This window comes from Myotis brandtii, unplaced genomic scaffold (assembly GCF_000412655.1).
Source record: "Myotis brandtii unplaced genomic scaffold, ASM41265v1 scaffold194, whole genome shotgun sequence".
Classification (NCBI taxonomy): domain Eukaryota; kingdom Metazoa; phylum Chordata; class Mammalia; order Chiroptera; family Vespertilionidae; genus Myotis; species Myotis brandtii.
Genome location: NW_005357232.1, coordinates 3,265,730 through 3,273,879, shown reverse-complemented (window position 1 = coordinate 3,273,879; position 8,150 = coordinate 3,265,730). Strand labels below are relative to the sequence as shown.

General features: G+C 37.1%; 1 long non-coding RNA gene across 1 annotated transcript in view; it reads right to left on the bottom strand.

The window, feature by feature from the left end:
• Positions 1 to 1,907: 1,907 nt before the first annotated feature.
• The window catches only part of LOC106725880, an 83,499-nt gene continuing 77,256 nt past the window's right edge, over positions 1,908 to 8,150 (bottom strand). The window contains exons 2-3 of the long non-coding RNA XR_001361880.1: positions 3,722 to 3,814; positions 1,908 to 1,970 (exon numbers count right to left, since the gene is read on the bottom strand). This is a non-coding gene — a long non-coding RNA (uncharacterized LOC106725880). The remainder of the gene's footprint in view (positions 1,971 to 3,721; positions 3,815 to 8,150) is intronic.

Sequence of the window (8,150 nt, the reverse complement as noted above, 5' to 3'; positions counted from 1 at the left end):
GACAAAAATTGTACACCTATGGATGAGGACATTGGCCGGGGGGAGGGGTAAGGGCAGAGGGTCGGGTGGGAACTGGGTGGAGGGGAGCTATGGGGGGAAAAGAGGAACAACTGTAATAATCTGAACAATAAAGATTTAATTAAAAAAAACAAGTGAATCTAAAAATCAAATGAATAAGAAATGTGATGAACAGAATAAACTGGTGAATGAAATAGAATTAGGGGCATGGATATAGAACAGACTAACGATTCTCAGAGGGAAGGGGGTGTAGGGGGTGCGGGAAGAGATTAGACAAAGATCTTATATGCATGTATGCATTACCTATGGACACAGACAATAGGGTGGCAAGGGCCTGGGGTGGGGTGGGAACCGGGTAGTGGGGAGCTATGGTGGGGGTGGGGGGAAGAGGGACATCTATGATAATCTCAACAATAAAGATTTTTTTTAAAAAAAAGAAGTGGTAAGCTTCATTTTAAAAAGCCAGTAGCTAGAAGAGGTCCAGTGATTGCTCATAAATGTCAAAGCTGAAGGTATTACCAATACCCATAGAATTACAAATAAATCAATATTTTTGTTCAAATCTTTATTTTATATCATCAAGATGATGTCTAAGCCAGGCACCTGAAAATTGGCCTTTTTCATAGTTTTCTTCACTATGGTATCTTTCCTTATACTTTATATAAATATGTAGTGAATGGTATTGTCATTTATTCTATTAGTGATGATTTCTATTTTTCTAAACCTCATATTATATTTTCAGTTTATTATACCTGTTAGAAACTTAGAGGTCAGAGGTTTTCATGTCAAACTGTGAATGTAGAGAAACCTAGAGGAACTATACTCAAAGACAGTATTAAGCCCATAGGACATATGGTAAGGCTTCAAAATTGATTTATCATATTAATGCCACACATGCTGGGGTCTGAGGCAGGTGATGTGACTACAAGGGGGAAAAGACATGGTCTAGACCCAGAAGTGTCTCGATTTCCGGTAGTTCAATCATTTAAAATAACTCTAAAATTATAGGATCAATGGCTTTTGTGAAAATATTCCATACACTTTCTGAACATAATATATTAGCCTAAAAACAAAGTTAGATCTAAATTATTATGCATGTGGAATCATATTTTCAGGAACTAACTATTGGAGCTTTCTATTCAATACCTTATAAATCTTTTCTAAGGGAAGTGATCATTGCACCACCATTGTTTTACATAAATGTGGATCTCTATATACAGAGAGACACTTCCCATTCACATGGAACATGTTCTAGACTGCTTTGAATCCCATAAGTATTTTGACGATGATGGAGGAAAAAGAGCTTTATTTCTGAAACAAACTTCTGACACAACTGTCCATATTACTCTACAAAGTTATCCCCTTGTCAATGTTTTTCACAATTCTTCTAGCTAAATAAAGAATAATGTGATACATTCATAGAAGCTAAGACAGCTAATACTTTTTTTTTTTTTTTTTGGTGCCCTTGACTAGAATTAAACCCAGGACATTTAGTCCACAGATCGATGCTCTATCTACTGAGCCAAACCACTGAGGGCTAGAAGCTAATACTTTTAATTAATTCTCCAACTATCTTCTGGATCTGAATGCCTCTAGACCAAAAGAACTGTTAAAATCTTTCCCTCTGAAAAATGTTTGGGACCTTCGCTCAGAAAGTCTTCTATGATAGGGAGCAACAGTGATCCAAAATTCCAAGACTCCCAATGTGCTACTGGATTAGGTGTGCTTACAGTTAAACACACCTCTAAAACACATTAAAGGAGATTTTTCAAAAACCCCTAGATAAACATTCAAGCAACAGGAGGCAGACTATTACTTTAATATAGGCAAGGAAGATTTTTATTAAAGAATGTATTTACCATTTGAGGTTCCTCAATACTTATCTCTAATCCTTGCTCTGTTTGCACTGGAGATGATTTGTGCCCGTACATTTTCCCCATTAAAGAAATATCCTTGAAGGAAAAAAATAAATAATTAAAATAGTGTCAATTTTAAAAATCATCAAGGCATATTATTCAATGCAGCAAAATGCTAGTCAATATAGTTCAGTAAATGAGGACTATATAAAAGAGAAATATAAGCAAGTCAATATTATGCATGAAATGAGAAATACAGAAAAAAAAGATACAATAAAACATGTTGTCTATTATTCCAATGTTATGGCTTTTAAAATCATTGATCTCTATAGATATATTATCAGATTGAATAAGACAATTAGGTAATATTAAGTCAGATACTGTAAATCACTGCTATTAAATATTTACACAAGAAAGATAAAATCAAAGCTAAAATTTAATCTAACCAAGAGCAAGAAATAATATGAACATACTTAAAGTTTAAAAGGTATAACTGTTAGTGTCATTTTTGTTATTACTAACGCTAAATTCTATATTATACTCTCTACACAGCTGAAATGGTAAGAAGACAGCACAGCACAATATCTAACACTGGATAGGAATAAAGAGACCCAACTTCTACCCAAACTGTAAAGACACAGATTAAGCATCAACAGAAGTTATTTTGCTTCCCTTCACTTCAGTTTTATATTCATACATGACTTTTCTGCCCTAGCCTTTTAATAATGTCAATAGCAATATATGGACCTTTATTGTGCTTTAAAACTCTGTTTTCCTACCTTTTCTTTGCTACATTACAAAAAAAATCCATCTGAGACCACTGACTTCTACTCTACCCTCTTGTCATAAATAACTATAAAACTGAACAAAATGTAAGAACAACAGGCAATGCAAGACTATGATGACTAAGAATATGGATGCAAAAAAAGGTTAAGAGCTAAATTACCCCAGATTTCTGCTTTACACAATCTCCAGAACATGACACAATGAAGGGGAAACCATACAGCGCCCAGTGTCTTACTGAGTTGAAGAGACAGAAATTAGAATAAGAAGACAAAGAGGGTAGAATTTGTTAGGCACAGTATGGAGAAAGAGGCTTCAGAAATCTGCAGAAACCCCCAAAGAGTCCTTGACTCTTTGGCTGAATACCAATTTTCACGTGCAATGGTGAAATCCATGAGGCCAGACAAAGAAAAACTGCCAATGGGGGTGGAGGGAAGGGACAATTACCAAAAAGCTGTAAGCCACAATTCCCAGAGCTCACACAAGCTGGGAATCACTAGCTCTTCCACCAGACAGACAGAGTACATGGTACATTCATCATAAACCTTAGAAGGGTCGTACATTAGTAGCAGTGCTAAATGAGCTCCAGATTAAGGCTCCTCTGAACTTGAACATTTTAAATGATACTTAAAAAGATACAGGTAATCTTCAGGTAGCTTAACTGCCTATTAGATTAAACTCTAACACTTTTTTAAAAGGAAACAACCAAATCCAGTACTATAATTTTCATCATTCAATCAGAAGTTATTAATTATAGAAAAATCATAAATATATAATATACAACCAGGAGAAAAATAAGTAGGAAAAAAACAGATATGAGAGATGCTGAAATGAGACGATACGAATGTTTGGGACATTAGCTGAGAAGGTCTTTGATAGGCAGCAACAGTGATCCAAAATATCCAAGACTCTCAATGTGCTACTGGATTAGGTGTGCTTACAGTTAAACACACCTCTAAAACACATTAAAGGAGATTTTAAAAACTCCCTAACATTCAAGCAACAGGAGGCAGACTATTACTTTAATATAGGCAAGGAAGATTTTTATTAAAGAAGGTATTTACCATTTGAGGTTCCTCGGTACTTATCTGTAACCCTTGTTCTGTTTGCATGTGAGATGATCTGTCCCAGTACATTTTTCCCATTAAAGAAATATCCTTGAAGGAAAAAAAAGAAATAATTAAAATAATGTCAATTTTAAAAATCATCAAGGCATATAATACAAATACTATAAATATTCAAAAAGATAAACATAAGGAGGATTAAGTGTATGGTATAAAATAAAAACCAAATGGAACATCTACAAAAACATACATTTTTTGAAAAAAATTTTCATTGGGTGGCATTAATAGCAAAGAAGACATTGCAGAAGAAAATATCAGTTCATTAAGACGTAGGAATAGAAGCTATTCAAAATGATTTACAGAGAGATATAAAAACTGAAACAAATATTCACTCTAACATACATTTTAATTAGAGTTCCAGAAAGAGGGTGTGGAGAGAGCAGAAAATATTTGTACAAAAAATGGCCCAAAGATTCCAAATTTTATGACAACTATAAACCTCATACTGCAAGAAGCTCCATGAACTCTTAGCAGAAACACACAAAAAACATTGTGCCAAGCACATTATAATCAAAATTATAAAAACCAGCAATAAAGAAAAAAATCTTATAAATATCCAGAGAAACATTAAGTATAAATAAACAAAGAATTACCAGTGACTAATTACCACAAATTAATGCTACAGACTTTTTGTCAGAACTATAGAAGCCAGAAGATAAGGAAGCAACATATTCTAGAATATTTGCACTGAAAAAAACACAATTGTCCACATAGAATTCTATATGTAGAAAAATATCTTTCAAAACCAAAGGTGAACTACTTTCTCAGCAAACAAAAGGGGAAAATATTAAGCATCATCAAACCTGCATTATAAGAAATATTCAAGGAAATTCTTTAAGCAGACAGAAAATTATATCAGATTAAAACTTAAATGTTCACAATGGAAATAAATGGTAAAATGATAAAAATGTGGGTAAATAAAAGACACTTTTTGGTTTTTAATTATTTCTTTAAAATGTAATTAGCTCGTCCTGACCGGTTTGGCTCAGTGGATAAAGCGTCGGCCTGTGGACTGAAAGGTCCCAGGTTCGATTCCGGCCAAGGGCATGTACCTTGGTTGCGGGCACATCCCCAGTAGGAGGTGTGCAAAAGGCAGCTGATCGATGTTTCTAACTCTCTATTCCTCTCTCTTCCTCTCTGTAAAAAATCAATAAAATATATTTTAAAAAAATAAAATAAAAATAAAATGTAATTAGCTGTTTAAATACAAAATAATGTATTGAGATTTGTAACATATATACATGTGAAGTATCTATACTAATAAAAGGGTAATATGCTAATTAGACTGGATGGCTTTCGAACAACCTTCCAGATGTCCTTCCTGACAAAGCCAGGATGGGGCAAAGCCACCCACCCCACGGTCCCAGGCACCAGTGCCTGCGGCCCAGGAGAAAGAAAAAAGCCCACCGCCCCGCGGTCCCAGGGTCCTGCGGCTGTAGCCTGGGTGAAGCCACCCGCCCACAGTTCCCTGTGGTTGTGACCGGCCCGGGCGAAGTTGGCCCGGGTCCCGGGTGCCTGTGGCTAGCTGGAGGAGGGAATCCTGAGTCCCAGGTGTGGGTCTGAGGCAGAGGTGGTTAGGGATGATCAGGCCAGCAGGGGAGCAGTTAGGGGCAATCAGGCAGGCAGGCAGATGTGGTTAGGGGCAATCAGGTAGGCAGGGGTGGTTAGGGGAAATCAGGCAGGCAGGCAGAGGGGTTAGGGGAGATCAGGCAGGCAGTTAGGAGACAGCAGTCCCAGATTGCGAGAGGCATGTCGGACTGCCAGTCTAAACCGGTTGGACATCCTCCCCCAAGGGGTCCCGGATTGGAGAGGGTGCAGGCCGGGCTGAGGGACATCACCCCCCCCCCCCCCCGACACCGGCACATGAATTTCATGCACCAGGCCTCTAGTGCATTAATAATAGTACACTGATGGAAAAAGGAAAAAATATATTGCTATAAGGCCCTTATACTATATGTGAAATGGTATATTATTTCCTGAGATAAGTTAAATATGCATATTATAAACAATATAGCAGTCACTAAAATAATAAAACAAAGAGATAAATAAGCAAATCATATGGAATAACATGAAATGCTAAAAAAGTAATAAAAGACTAGTAAAGAGAAAAAAGAAACAAATGTGACAAATAAAAACCAAATAACAACATTATAAATATAAACCAAATCATATCAATAATTACATGTAAATGGTTCTAAACATTTAAATTGAAAGACAGATTGTCAAACTGCAGAAGAAAAACAAGATCTTACTGTATGATTGTTATAAAAAATATACTTTTAAGTATAAAGACATAAATAGGTTAAAGTAGAAGGCTGAAAGAAGATATAACATGCAAATACGAATCATAAAAAACTGGAGAGGCTATAATTATATCAGACATGGTAGACCTCAAAACAAGAAATATTAGCGGAAGAGGATTACTTCATAATAAAAGTGTCAAGTTCCTCCGAAGACATAAAAGTACACACTAATGACAAAACTTCAAAGGACATAAAACAAAAAACTAACAGAACTGAGAATAAAAATAGAATATTTCATTATTATAGTTGGAAATTACAAACCAAGACTATATCTGCTCCAGAGACTTCACAAATATACTAGCTAGACAGTTAATGTGAAATGGGAAAGCCTGAAAAATATTTTTTTACAACCTTTTAGGTTTAAAATTATATAATTAAAAGTACTGGTATGAAAAGATAACAATAATAAACACCGAATTCAGAATATTATTCACATCTGAGGAGGGAGGAAATTATTGGAAAGAAGTACAAAGGAGGCCTGTACTTTCCTTGCAATTTTCTATTTATTTAAACAATCTGAGGGCTATATGAAAAATATTAAATTTTGAAGAATCTGAGTGATGCACACTTTTTCTACAGTTGAAATATTTCATAATACAAACACTTTAAAGAAATTTCTCAACATATTTTAATTGGGTAACATAACAATGTAAAGATAAATAGAAATATCTTTTTAAAATACCTTATAGTTTACCTCATTTAAGAACATAAATGCAAAAATCTCAAAATATTTACAAATGAAATTAATCAGTATATTTATGGAGAAACCAAGATGGCAGCATAGGTAAACACCTGAAATTGTTGCCTCGCACAACCACTTCAAAAATACAACTAAAAGACAAAACAGACATCACCCAGAACCACAGGAAGGCTGGCTGAGTGGAAATTCTACAACTAGAAGGAAAGAGAAAAGCACACTGAGGAGGTGCAGAAGTAAAGTGCACAGGTACCGAGGGCTGAGTACGGAAAGGGCTGGCAACTGAGGACGCGGTTGACTTTTTCAATCGGGAGGGAGTCACAAGCTCCCAACTGCTCTGAACTCCAGTTCCAGGCAAGTCTCTGGGGACCCAGACTCATATGGGGAGAAACTGGACTGTCTGGCATCGCTCGTAACTTGAGGGCGGCTTTCTCTCAGAGGTGCTTGCAGGGATTACCGGGACACTGAGACACGGGGCTTCTTAGGGTAGGACTGAATATCAGCTATAGCTGTTTCTTCTGCCTTGTTGATTCCCTGAAACCCCGCCCCAACCAAGCTGTATGCAGAGGCTTTTGCATATGAAAGGCCGGGCCCTTTGCAATCTTAAAATTACCTAACAAATTGCAGCTGGGTCAGAGAGACCCAGAACTTCCAAAAGAAGGCCCAAGGCCCCACAGCAGCTTGCATTGCTTCACAGCTGGGCCTCATCTGGGCACCTCTAAATCCCAAACAAAGAAGAGGAATCTGCATATCTCTCAATAGCTCCTGCTGGGTAGGCCCAGGTAGAGGCTAAATTAGCACCTCCTTAGAGATCCAAAAGCCAGTGTACCCAGTGGTCAGAGTGGAACCATCCAGATTATAACTCCTCAGATCCATAAGGGACACTCTCAGGGGGAATACTCAGTGAGCACCAAAGCCCCACTGAAGCAAGTCTTGCCCCAGAAGGGTGTCTCCAGCACAGAAGTTCTCCCACTGTAGACACAGCTAATTCTCTCAGCCAATGGGCCTGGAGGTCAATTCCTCCCAGTGATACCTACAACAATCAAGGCTTAACTAAAACAAGACTGTGCACAAAGTCCACAGAGGTGCACCAAGAGTGTCCACCTCAGGTAATTAGGAGGCTGAGCCACTGGGCCCTACAGGACACCTAGCACAGAAAGCCACTTTACCAACACAGGGAAGCATAAAAAATGCTGAGACAAAGAAACAGGTCACAAATGACAGAAATGGAGGAAAGCAAACTACTGGATATAGAGTTCAAAACCAAACTTATAAGGTTTTTCAAGAATTTTCTAGAAACCGCCAATAAATTTAGTGAGACCCTCAAGAAATCTAGTAAGACCCTCGAGGATATGAACAAGGACCAACT